This window comes from Anoplophora glabripennis, unplaced genomic scaffold (genome assembly GCF_000390285.2).
Source record: "Anoplophora glabripennis isolate ALB-LARVAE unplaced genomic scaffold, Agla_2.0 scaffold306, whole genome shotgun sequence".
Taxonomy (NCBI): Eukaryota; Metazoa; Arthropoda; class Insecta; order Coleoptera; family Cerambycidae; genus Anoplophora; species Anoplophora glabripennis.
The window spans coordinates 421999-436359 of record NW_019417798.1 but is presented as its reverse complement, the minus strand read 5'-3'; the positions used below and the strand labels follow the sequence as shown (position 1 = coordinate 436359).

Here is a 14361-nt window from a genome sequence, read left to right as displayed (position 1 = left end):
ATATTAACTAATATTGTTATGTGGCTATCCACATATGTTACTTTCTTAAAATATCGTGCTTAATTTGTGAATCTGTATATCAATGACTTTAGTTTAGGTGGATATTACGGTCACTTTACATATTCCAATGAAGTAAACAATTACACGCATCCAAAAAAGTTTCCTTTTACGATTAAAAGTAGGAAAAACCATGACAAAATTTAAGTACTAGTCGACAGCGAATCATAGATTAAGAGCAATAATTAAACTTTGCTCAAATAAGAGGTACATAATTACGGAAAGGTGGAATGCATCTTTTGTTCAAATAAGTGAGAATTTGTGCACAACTTCTAGTTATTCCTATTTCCATCTATGCTTCGCAGCTAAAAATACTGTTGCCTTTGTTATCGTTTATGTTCTTTTAACTGAAGAGCGGTTTAAAAAAAAATACAGAAAATATTAGGTATTTTAAACTCCATATTTTCAGTAACTACTTCATAAAAATGTATTTTACATCCAATATTTAAAGAATTGTAGGAGCGCTAGATCTTGTTTCAAGAATATCAGTTACCCTGTTTTGTATTTTTGACGAGAAAACTGCCTTAAAAGTTAAAAACCCACCGGCGCTGCAACACCCTGTATAGAAGCTATGAGAAACGTAACAGAGACAGAACCTCTATGAAAATTTGATCAAGGAATAGGAAATAAATTAGTTAGTCATAAACATACCAAAAACATCTTAAGAAATTGAAATGGTGGAAAAGCAAAAAGAAGTTTTAGATATAGTTTTTCCGAAGTCAATTGAAGAACCTATAATTATAATTAAAATATGTTGTTGGCCAAATGAACATACAATAGAAATTTTCTGTACATTATACAAATTATAATAATTGTTTACCTTTAGCAGAGAATTTTTTTAGGAACGCCTATGGAACTCATTAAATTTTATTACCAGATGTTTTTTGCATATTCAACTGACTTCGGAAGGACTATACCAATGTAAGCAAGATTATGCTAGGAAATGGTGAATAAAAAACCACATAAAAACAGAATTAAACATTATATAATTTATGAAATAAAAGGATTAATGTATATATCTTTTACCAATAAAGAAATCTTTCATTTGGCAAGGTTGTATTTATCATTTTCTAGGATGTGGATAGACTTACCTTGGAACACATTCAGAAAAAGGGTGGAATAATTAATAACTTCAACAACTCACTATTTTGAAAAATTTCGAAGAAATACACAAAACTGAGCTATGTACAAATTTTTTAAAATATTTTTCTAAACATCTCTTATAGGATTTCCTCAAAGAATGAGGCGACTAATAATTTGTAATAAGTTTAAGTTAAGATTAATTTTATATAAAAAGTTTAAGTTTAAATAAGCATATTTGCAATTAGTAGTATTTTTTGTAATATTACTAAATTTAGGCATTTGTTTTATACTTTGAGTTGTATTAAATGTGAAAAATTCATAACGGTAATATTTTACCCGTATATTAATAACATAAGCTAGATAGTGTTTCCCCTATTATATGTGAAACACGTCTTTGTTAACCTAGCACCAAAATAATAAACAATGGAAAAAGTACCGATATGAATCTAAAAATAATAAACGTTTGTAGAATCACTGTTATTTCACGAATTTAATTTTAGATTCAGTTTAGGGATAAAAAAATAAGTTTACTGCAAAACAGGTTCTCTGCAAGGTGTTAGTATTTATTTATTATCTACTCGTTTACCTGATATTTCAAGTTTTACTGGTTGCAACAATTGGTCAATTATTCCGAAAATATTTAATATTGTTGTCCTGCGAGATAAATAAAAAAAACGTTTGGGGAACATAAAGTGAATTCAAAGTGAGAAAAATATTGCCATTTCTTCAGAAACTGGCGTTAACGCTTCCCAATTTTTAAATTATCTTTTTTTTAAGCTTTTGTTTTTCTCACAGTGATTTGTAAATGAAATGACAAAAGACAAGCGTTTAGGCGACCTTACCATATGGTGTTTCAAAAGCAATTTATAAAAAATTGTTTCGTTTATCCGCTAGATGGCGCTCAATTTGATAAGAATTCCAAACAACTCTAAAACGCTTTGGTATTTACAGTAATGTGAAAAGGAAAATATCTGCAACCTTAAGCAATTCTGGTCATTTGCTTTGTATCTGTTGGTTTATGAATCGTCGTATAATATAAAAATCAACCCTTAAGAACAAAACATGTTTTGGAAATAAATATGGGAACTGAGTAAAATAAATTTGATTGAAATTCAAGAATTTTTGGAAATATATCTATAAGTTTTCCCTAAAAAGCAGACATTGAGCATGTACCAAATTGTTATACCAATGACAATAATATTTTATTAAGGGCCTGTAAAGGTATACCACCGGCGAATCCGCCATTTTTTCAAGTCCTCGCCCAAGAAAACAAACCCATAAAAATGCATGCGTCATATTTTTATCCCTGGCTTCCCAAGGCGCCCCATTATATTTCTTCCAATGCAAGATTATGAATTCGCTGAGAAAACCTATAAATAGGTTATCACGGCTTGTTTTGTATAGCTGGAATAATGAGAAAGCGGCACATCATTGCATTATTTCATACATTCAACCTTCGGAAATAATACACATTTAATACGCGATTTGTTTTTTTTTAAAGACGGATACGAAATTTACAATGTCACGGTATTTATAAAGCGTGAGTAAAATCAAAAATATTTTTCTTTAACACAGAAAGAGCCGTTTAAATTTACTCCGCTACATCTGCACTAATAAAAATATTATCTACAAAATAATTTTATATGTAGGAAAATTTGTTACGGCTACAAAAGATAATTATAATTTCTGTATTTACACAGGAAGAGATAAAGATGTGTGACCGCTCCTATTTTGATTTACAGAGTAGTCCAATTTGAGCGATATCTCGGTTTGGTTAAAACAAAATTTATCCTTATCCCTCCACAAAAATCTAATATGTATATACATATTGTTTCAGTTTCGGGAAACTCAATATTTTATTATACAGTACGCGCCTAAAGTATGGAATAAATTCAGTAAAAACGAAACAATTTTTTTTTGGGAAAAATCTTCGAACAGGTCGATTTTTAATTTAAAAAATACATATTTTAGCATAAAAGGCGATTTTCAACCGAAAGTTTTCGAGTAAATGACGATTGAATGTTAGAAAACCCAAATCAATTAAAATAAAGCAAAAACGTTATTAAATTTAGTTTTTCGAAATGCCTGAGTGTCACTGTCATACCGACTTTCTAAGTATTGTAAACGATATAAAAATTATTGTGAAATTTAAAGTATTATGGCACATTTAACTGTCATACAAAGAATTGAAATTTTAATTCTTATCGGATGCGGGGATAATACTAGAACGCAGTATCAGCCAATCAACAGTCAGTAAGATAGAATCTAAATTTGGAGAAACTGGCAAAGTTGTAGATATTCCAAAACCCGGACATCCAAGCGTTAGAGAAGATCACAAACAGAACATTTTGATAAGTATGGTAGATAATCCTCATAATACTTCACGATCAGTTGCATTAAACAATGAAATTAGTCAGATCCTGAGGAAGGAAAAAATCATCCCTACAAAATTCAACTTGTGCAGGAACTCAATGAAGACGATCCCGACCGCCGCTTACACTTTTGTGAAATTATGATGGATTTATGTCAAGTAAATAGAGATTTACACCGGCAAATACTTTTTTCAGACGAGGCCACGTTTTGTCTCAATGGTACAGTGAACCGTCAAACTTGCAGGTATTGAAATCGGGAAAATCCTCATTGGATCGCAGAGACCTACCCAACATCCACAGAAATTAAATGTGTGGGCTGGAATAGTTGACAACAAAATAGTCGGGCCTTTCTTCTTTGAAGGAAGCCTTACAGGAGAAAGATATTTAGAGTTTTTACAAAATGACCTTGTTCCAGCTTTTGCAGTAATTTTTCGTAACGATAATGACCCTGATATTCCTGATGACACCATATGGTTTCAGCAAGACGGTGCACCTCCACACTATGCGCGCCCTGTTCGAGATTTTCTGGAAAATTGTTTTCCTAGGAGGTGGATCGACAGCCGAGGACCGGTAGAATGGCCCGCGAGATCCCCAGATCTTACACCCCTGGACTATTTCTTATGGGGCTACTTAAAGTCCAAAGTGTACGTTAATAGACAACATAATTTAGAAGAACTCCAAAATTGTATTATAGATGAAATACACAGTTACCCCAGAAATAATTCATAATGTGCAAGAAGAATTTTTACACAGACTTGCGTATTGTCAAGAAGTCGGTGGGTGGCAATTCGAACACTTAATTTAGGTAGAAAACTTAATAAATTGTATTTGCTTGACATAGGAATGGTTATTTTTTTAATGAATAAAATTTACGTTTTCTAACACTCAATCGTCATTTACACGAAAACTTTCCTATGTAAGATGGAAACATTTTAATACTGTCCGATCGACAATGAAACGATCTTTCAGAATCAAGAAAAAAATAGTGGGTGGCTATTTAAAAAATGTCGATGACGTCATTACTCGAAAACAAATGACGGTTGAAAATCGCCTTTTATGCTAAAATATGTATTTTTTAAATTAAAAAACGATCTGTTAGAGGATTTTTCCCAAAAATAATTTGTTTTGTTTTTACTGAATTTATTCCATACTTTAGGCGCGTACTGTATATAAATACTTAATAAAACCAGGGAATTAATTAACGCTTATAGGTGTATCTTAAAGATATTAGAAAGAAAAAGGACGCTGACTTCCAATCCAAACAATATTAGATTTTCGCGTTGATAGTTGAATTTATCCCAAAAAAAATGTCACAGATGTCAAAGACAAATGGCAGCGAGGACTGGTCATTCCGTACGCAGTTTGTTGGAAATCGACTGTATCTGTCCGTTGACCTTTCTTGCTCGACCCTGTATATTTGAAAAGCGTTTTCGATCGGGTCAAATTCGTCAGTGCAGCTTATCAACACCGTGGACCGCCGCCGCGCAGTTCCTTAACCCCTGGTGACAACCTTTGTCCCCTACCCCCACGGCAGGCGGCCTCACCTAGAAAAAAAAAACAGCATTTGGACTCACCTAAGGCGACTTGCTCGCTGATAATCCCCAAAAATATCCGAACGGAAAAAGAAGGCACTGCACATATCACAGAACAGCAAAAGAAAAAATATCACACCGACGACGGCGACGACGTCGGTACCGTAGCTATCGTGACGGCTACGAAGGCGACAAAACAAAACAATATCTGGCACATAAACATATGAGTATGACACACATGCACGGATCACATGATTTACTTTGAAGGTTGCAGAGAGTCGACTGTCGCGGCGCGATAGCGAACGCGGCGTTTGGAGCTACGGGTCGGAGTGTGCTCCGTGCGTCTTCTACGCTCGGCGTACCGCTCGATAGGACGAGACGGGCGCCGTTGCCAAGTTTACCCAGAAGACAAGTACCGCAACTGGAACTGTCAGATAGATACGAGGAATACTAGAAAAATATCTTCCTAGCACATGACAGAAACATTGACTGTGCGTGGCTTAGTACCATTCAATAGCGACAACCTGTTTCCACTTGTGTGTCAAATTTGATTTCAATTCGTTTATTGGTTTATGTTTTACAAAGTCTTGCACCAATAAAATGAGTTCTGTGAAACTGGAAGGCACCGGACATTACTGTCTCTGATTTAAACCAAGCGTTTTGGCAATTCTAAATAATCAAGTAGGCACGAGTAAAAGATTCGGGCATGTGCCAAATTTATTGACTTCCGAATAAAATGTATAGGCAGTACATTTTTCAAAATCCAGAAACATTAGATCCTGAAACAATCTTTAACTAGGTCGTCTTCTGGGACCAAGTAAGAATTATCTTTGTTGAATATCCCTGAAAGGTATTACGATAACAGGAATGAAGTATAGTTTTTCCGAAGTCAGTTGAACAAAAAAAAACGCCTGGCAATAAAATTTCTATTACATACTTATATGTTCATTTGGCCAACAACATATTTTAATTATTAATGTCTTCAAACAATTTTATTATATTGATGGTAAATTTCGTTTTGTTCCGTTTCAAAAGGTCTCCAAAATGCCATGTTGTAATAATATTATTTTCCCCTTTCGCAATTATAATATAAGTGATTAATAGAAGGTGTCTATAATAAGTTAAAATTACCTGAATCACACCATATTCCGCATTGCTGCACTGCACTCCTGGGCAATTTGTCAACCACTTGTCAACAGCTGATATTTATTGCCCAGTGGCCCAATGCAGCTGTGTTTGTATTTCGTTTGCCCGCGCTCGCATTCTTCAACTGGGGGAATACGTTTCTACCACCTCCTAGTTTAGTTCGACCAGACCTGTATAAGGGTATGGCTAAATAAATATGGGAAGTTTTTCAAATATTTAAATGCCGAGTTGCAGCGTCAGCGGCCGAATCTGGTACATACGGTCATCCTCTTGGTTCTTCAATTGATATCGGAAAGATTATCACAAGAATCCAACACATTTTCTGCAACTACCTCATCTCTAAACTATATTTACCGGTCGTAAAGTTCGGATTTAGCTCTGTTTGACTGTTTTTTATTAAAAAAAAGCCTCAGAAGCCATTTAACGACGGTAATCAATTATGCACTGAAAGAGGATATTGATGCCTATTTTAAAGGCCAATAAAGACATTTTTTATGGAATATGAGAGATTAAGTTGCAACATAATATAAAAAAAATCATCTTTTGTTTCATTGTTACACGAAAATTTTTTGTGTCGCCCATAATATACAATTTCTTCCTATAAAAAAATAGTATATCTAAATATTTCANTAAAAGCTTCAGGTGTGTTCCAAATTTATTGACTTCCGAACAAAATCTATAGGCAGTAAATTTTTCAAAATCCAGAAACATTAGATCCTGAAACAATCTTCAACTAGGACGTCTTTTGGGACCAAATAAGAACTATCTTTGTTGAATATCCCCGAAAAGTATTACGATGACAGGAATGAAGTATAGTCTTTCCGAAGTCAGTTGAGCATGTAAAAAAACGCCTGGCAATAAAATCTAATGTTTTATAGGCGTCCCTAAAAAAGTTTTCTGATGAAGGTAAAAAATTATAATAATTTTTATACAATGTGCAGAAAATTTCTATTATATGTTCATTTGGCCAACAACAGATTTAAATTATTTATGCCCTCAAACAATTTTATTATATTGATGGTATATTTCGTTTTGTTCCGTTTCAAAAGGTCTCCAAAATGCCAAGTTGAAATAATATTGTTTCTCCCTTTCGCAATTGTAATATCAATGATTAATAGAAGGTATCTATAATAAATTAAAATTACCTGAACCTCACCAAATTTCGTATTGCTGCACTGCACTACTAGGCAATTTATCAACCACTTGTCAACAGCTGAGATTTATTGCCCAGTGTCCCAATGCAGCTGTGTTTGTATTTCGTTTGTCCGCGCTCGCATTCTTCAACTGGGCGTATACGTTTCTACCATCTCCTAGTTTAGTTCGACCAGACCTGTATATGGGTATGGCTAAATAAATATGGGAACAAGTTTTTCAAATATTTCAATGCCGAGTTGCTGCGTCAGCGGCCGAACCTGGTACATACTGTCATCCTCTTGGTTCTTCAATTGATATCGGAAAGACTATAACAAGAGTCCAACACATTTCCTGGAACTACATCATCTCTACCGGTCGTAAAGTTCGGATTTAGCTCCGTTTGACTGTTTTTTATTCAAAAATTAAAAGTCTCAGCATTTAACGACTATAATCAATTTCTGAAAGAGGATATTGATGCCTAATTTAAACGCCAATAAGGACATTTTTTATGGAATAAGAGAGATTATGTTGCAGCATAATATCAAAAAAAATCATCTTTTGTTTCATTGTTACACGAAAATTTTTTGTGTCGCCCATAATATACAATTTCTTCCTATAAAAAAATAGTATATCTAAATATTTCACCACATTGTGCTATTACTTTGTAACTTTTCAGGGATGCCTTAGTTAAAAAAAGTCACAACTGTTAATCATCATTCCTTTTAAAATGCACGAAAATAACTTTGACCAATGGGGTAGTTTCCTTCAGTCACATAGAAAATGAAATGATTATTTAAAAAAATTAATATTCTTGGTAAAGAAACTAGTTAATTCAAATATAGCAACGATGAAGTAATTACTTATAAAATAAAATTATTCCTGTTCGCCTCGGTCTTTCCGATCTCAATTGAAGAACCAAGAGATTGGCAGTATGTATCAGGTTCGGTCCCTGACGCAACAACTCGGCATTGAAATATTTGAAAAACTTGTTTCCATTTTTATTTAGCACACAGTCGCCTAGTTGAAGACTGAGAGCACGGGAAAACAACAGCCGCATTGGGCCACTTGGCCATAAATTCGGTTGTCAACAAATGGCCTAGCAGTGCAATGCAGCAATGCGGAATTTGGTGTGTTTTAGGTAGATTTAATATTATAGCGATTATTATATATTATATGCGATTATAGGCACCTTCTATTAATCATATTGCAATCCCGAAGAAAAGGAGAAATAACAGGGATATTTTTTAATATTATTACAACATTATTATTTTGGAGACCTTTTGAAACGGAACAAAACGAAATTTACCATCAATATAATAAAATGGTTTAAGGACATAAATATTAAAATATGTGAAATGAACATATAATATAAATTTTCTACACATTATATACAAATTATTATAATTTTTCACCTTTGGCAGAAAACATTTTTAGAGACGCCTATAAAACTCATTAAATTTTATTGCTAGATGTTTTTATACATGTTCAACTGACTTCGGAATGACTATACAATTCGAAAGTGGTAACATCACCTATTTTTTCATTATTGTTTTTGTTATTTATTTTTGTTGTACATTTTTCTGACGTTTTACTTAATTGTTTAATTTTTAAATGCATTTTATTGTCACCTGACATTTTTTAATTATAGTACATTTTTATTACTGTAACACGTTTCGTAATTGAGCTTTGCTGCACTTGGTGTAACAAATTTACAATGTAACAACACACATGTATATTGTTAATAAATATATACCTTCGTACAATCGCTCAGAATCCAAATGCATCCGAGATAAAAATCGGATAATCTCAGAATTCCAAGTCACTCCGGCAACAGCGCCCGGCCGGAGAAATTATCTAAACATCGCCGGCCTAGGTCGACCGCGATCCACCAGGCAGGCACAGGTTCAACGGCGGTCAGGTGGACGGGCCGATTTTTACATTTTGTCAAACAAAGAGCTTAGAGAGGAGTAGTATGCAAAAATGCGGACGAGGTCGTCGGAGATAGTTGTCTGGCTTGCGAACGGCCGTTTTCGTTTCGCGAGGAGATGGCTTACCTACCGATCTGCTCTCTTTCCCACAGACCGTAGACGCTGGCCGCGGGAATGTAAGTACTCCTCGGAACCGTGCGTCGCATTGTTACGCCTCGCGAAAAGCCACCAGAAGATTTCTACTCATATCCCACGTTGAGGTAATGGTTGAGCCTTTCACAGGATTGACATTAGATTTTCTTAAATTTTTTTAATTCATACTTAAGTAACAGAGTTTTAAATGTTCGGGGGTTCCGCAGGGACCAGTGCTCGGGCCTCTGTGATTTATTATATTCGTAAATGATGTATTAGAAAATATTTAAATGCATGCTCTATTAAATGGTGATCTAAAACTATCTGTATATACTGTTTCCATTCAAGACTGTTATACAGGGTGATTAATTTTTTATGATTAGGACTTTAACCATCGATACATCTCGTCAAAATAATGTAATTTTGAAGTATACACTTCTTCTCCCAAAGGCTTCCTTTTAGAGATATAAACTATTGAAAAAAATTTTTTGTCGTTTGTTTTATATTTAGTAAGAAATGTACGGATGAAAAGCTTTATCTATTTTACAAATTATTATGAAAATAGATCAATCATAGGCGTCCGCAAGGGGCTCTGATAACCCCTATTTTTAATATAATTTGTACGCCACTGGAAATTTTTAAAAATTAATATATTTTTTTATATTACGGTTTATTCTACAGCAAAAAAAGTCTCCGACTATTTTTAAATGAAATGCTTGTTTTTGAGGAAAATGCCTTCTTATGGACATGTGAAATGGTTAAGTTTTTCAAACATTAATTTGTAAAATCGATAGAGCTTTTCGTTCGTACACTTCACAATAAATATGAAACAAATAATGGCTTTCATTGTTTAATAAAAAAATAAATAAAAACCAAAAAAAAAATATTTTTTCAAGAGCTTGTTCACTTTGCTCTATGAACATAGGCGCAGAAAGCCACCGTTTATAAGATACAAGGCGTTGTAATTAACAAAAATAAAACATTTTTTTCTAAATGTCTGGAAAACGGCTTTATTAAATTTATCCAAATTTAGTACACATTTTTTTTCAAATATTTCCCCTAGTTTTGTATGCACATAGTCCAAATTCAAAGACCAGTGGCGGAGAAACAAGGATGTCGTTTTCTTATTTAAAGTAAAGTATATTTAAAAAAATTGTTTTATTTTTGATAATTTCAACGCCCAGTATCTCATAAACGGTGGTTATCTGCGCCTATGTTCATAGAGCAAAGTGATGTTAATTTTTGTTGTTTAGTACTTTCCCGAAGTTTGTCTATTACAATCTGGACCACCCTGTATATCTAAGTGTAATGTTATCAATTTTACAAAGTTTTACTATATCAACTAGATGTACTAACTTAAAAGAGCAGGGTGTAAAAACTTTGACACCATATTGACTTTTGTTCGTCATATCTGATGCCTATAGAAATTTGAGTTTTATTATGAGAAATACTAAATATTTTAAAGATGCTTCAATTCTTACTTTGCTTTTTAATGCATTTCGTACATCCAGTTCAATACCGCCGTAACTGCAAATTTTTAATTTTTGATTTTATGGCGGTATTTCAGTGCCAACTTCAAAATGAAATACAGCCACAAGTGATTAAGTTTTAAAATATACCATATTTTGCAGATATGGCGCAGATGTGGCTCCTTAAAATATTAACATTTCAGTGCAATAACGCCATATCTAACAAAATTCTAATATTATTTCAAAGTCTATAATTCTTCCATGAATCGTTATGTATCAGCAACATGTAAGTATACTCTATTAAAACTTTAAACAGATACCTCTCCAAGCTAATTAATTATGGAACTAATTAAACAACACCATTGTTTTATTTCCTTCTACTCAAAAATGTTATAATTTACACTTGTGGAGGTATTGAACTGGATGTACGATTTGTTAGGCCAAAATTAGATTATGGGAGTATTATTTGGGAAAGAATTCAAAGTATGTCAAGTCTCTTCGTGGTATTTCAGAATTATTGGAATTACATAGATTTCATTTAAAGGCAATACTACGTCGCGAATATTATCCCATATCTTTTTTGTATTAACTTATCTGCAGTAATAGATTGTCCATATATTTTAAGAAACATTAATTATAATATTCCAGGTGTTCAAACTCCTTATTTGTCTACTCGTAGTACTTAAAAATTCTCCTATTTATAAAATGTGCGTTAATTGGATGAGTTACCAATCATACTTTGAAATTTTAAACCCTTCCGCTAATACTATAAAGCTAGGTACATTTTTTTATATTCACTGCTAATATTTATTGTTGTAAGTAGATGTTTTTTTGTAATTATACTAATTTTAAACTAGATTCATGTATTTTCCTGCACTATAATTGGATAAATAAATAAATAAATATTAATCTGAAAGAGTAACGGTCTTTACAATGAAAACATTTATCCCGTATTGTGGATAAACGAAATCAACAGAAAACTGTGCATATTTATTTACCGATTATTTATATTGTTAGTCTTGTTGTTCGAGGACTAAAGTGTATTTATTTTAAATGTACTTTTAATTCTTTAAGACTTGAGGTGTATAAACTATTTTGTGTCAGTGACCTGAATATGTAAAATTAATTATCAATAAGAACATTATTACATACCAAGAGATTAAAGTGCTTATTATTATTGCTTTAAGTTTTTCGGGGAACGATTTCAAATATAAATATGGGTTTTGTAAATAAATAAATGTGTACAAAATAAGGTAATTCCTCGTCGAAAATTCCCATCTTCAAACGGGGAGAGAAAAAATATCACGAATCAATAATGCAGTTTCTCAATTCTTTGATATCTTACACATGTTTTTTATAGGTTAAAGATGTTAAATGTCTCCATATATAATTCCCTATTCTTTCACTAGAATGACCAAGAACCCCATCATGGGTAAACCAAAGATGAGCTCCGACATCTAGAGGTATAATATCTTCAGGAACTACTGGAAGTACTCTTCAAGAAAGTAAGTACATGTATCAGTGACAAAAATTGCGATTTCAAAGAATTCTAGTCAACAAATTCAGGAAAAACTGTTGTTAAACTTCGGCTAAGGCATGTAGATTTTCTTCTATCAATTTCAATAAAATATATATTTCGGTTCCTATTATACAGGGTGTTACTTTGAGTGTGGGTTGTACTTATACTGAGACTACTTTAGAAATACACATCATAAATTTGTTTTGTTAAATTCCATCGCGTGGTGCGGTATGCATATATATGTACATGCATTTTCACAATATATGATACCATACAGACAATTAACAATGAAGGCACAAACATCTTACTGTCATTAGATCCTAAAATAAATATTTTGTAAGGTTATACACTTATACTACATAAAGGAGCTTCACTTCATTTTACCTTAGAAGCAAATTTATAAAAAACAACATGCACTATATAAATTCCATTGCGATTTTACAGTAAAAACATATTTCAACAGAAAGTCGCGAAATTACAAACACCTAGTAAATTCATAAACTGAAAATTAAAATAATCAGTGTGCCACTCGGTCGACATATCAGGTGTAAAGTCAACTTACATATTCCAATCGTGTCAACAATGAGCAAGCAGATGTGACTGCATCTTATTTTGGGATAGTTTCTAATATTTACAGATACAAAAATTATTCAAAAACAAAAATTGAGTCTTATAATCTGTGACAGTTACAAGAGAACACTAATGGCCTCAGCTAAAAGCGCACATGAAGCTTTTCCTAATTCAGTTAACTTTATATCTCATACCACTTCCGAGATATTCATGGCTATAATTCTTTTGGACAAGTTGGGAGTGAGATATTTTACCTAATTTTCTATTTCTACATACCTACCTATATGAATATTCTGTTCAAATGATATTCAAACAACTGTTTTAGTCCCACTTATTTATTGGAACTTTTGTGCATGTAAACAAATTGTAATTATCTCGTTATGTGTACTTACTGAAAAGATAAGAATATTCTTACAAAAAGTAATGAGTTTAACGACTAAATAATCGTATAACAATTATATATTTTTTAAATACTTCATTATAAATATAAATACTAATAATGAATACATAATAATGTTTTTGTACTACTACAGGTCACTGGATTTTAAAATCTTAAAATATAAATAAATTCCTTAATTTTAAGCCAAAAACATATTAGTACCTACCTATAACAAGGATACTACTACTGCTAAGCAAGCAAAAACTGATGATGTCATAAAATTCAGCAGAAACAACATTCAGTAATAAATTTCAGTTTTTTAGAAATTTTTCTCAAAAACTGTGCATATTTTTGAAGAATTTTTACAGTTTTTATTTGCGGTGCAGCTGTCCAATTTTGGCTAACTTTTACTACTGAAAACGACACCAAAAGAAAGACTGTTGAACAAATATTTTGATATAAACTTTAAAATTAGTTCCAGTGGCTTATTTTTAAAAGAAATATCGTAGTTTTTAATTCTACAATTTTAACCTGTTAATCAGAGACGTTAAAACTCTAAGAATATTAAATACAAAATAGTTTTACCTTTTACCAAATACCGTATTTTAATCGAGATTTAGAATTGTAATCACTGCGCTTAAAGAGTTAACACTATTAGTAGTAATTTTGCAATTTCTAACAGACAATGGCAATATAAACAAACGCATGTGACGGGTGCAGTGGGAAGACTAACAATTTGCAAACTGTCAAAAAATGTATGGCTTCTAAATGAGTAAAACTGTCAAAATATTAATTACACAGGTTAACAAGGGTCAAGAAGCAGACACACTAATATACATTCCCGGTGAATCCGAGTCTGGCAGCAGAATTGCTCTATCACTATTCTATTATTTTCTATTCTTTTTCAAAAAAAAAATACATATAATTTAAAAGTACAAGGCTTCCCCTTTCGAATGCCGTTGAGTTTGCTCAAATATCTACTAAGGATCCCTTAGACGTCAAATAGTTGATTGCAGTTCAGAAACTTCATACTCAGAAAC

At 32.5% G+C, this 14361-nt stretch overlaps 1 protein-coding gene across 5 annotated transcripts in view; it reads right to left on the bottom strand.

Moving 5' to 3' along the window:
• LOC108909265 (protein alan shepard) overlaps nucleotides 1-14361 on the bottom strand; it is a 161076-nt gene that overhangs the window by 81237 nt on the left and 65478 nt on the right. For 2 of the 5 annotated variants that reach the window (XM_018713550.2, XM_018713551.2), the window contains exon 1: nucleotides 5087-5360. The exons of the other annotated variants lie outside the window; for them this stretch is intronic. The gene's annotated coding sequence lies outside the window, so the exon portion shown is untranslated. Of the gene's footprint in view, nucleotides 1-5086; nucleotides 5361-14361 lie in introns of those variants that run through there. 5 annotated transcript variants of the gene reach the window in all.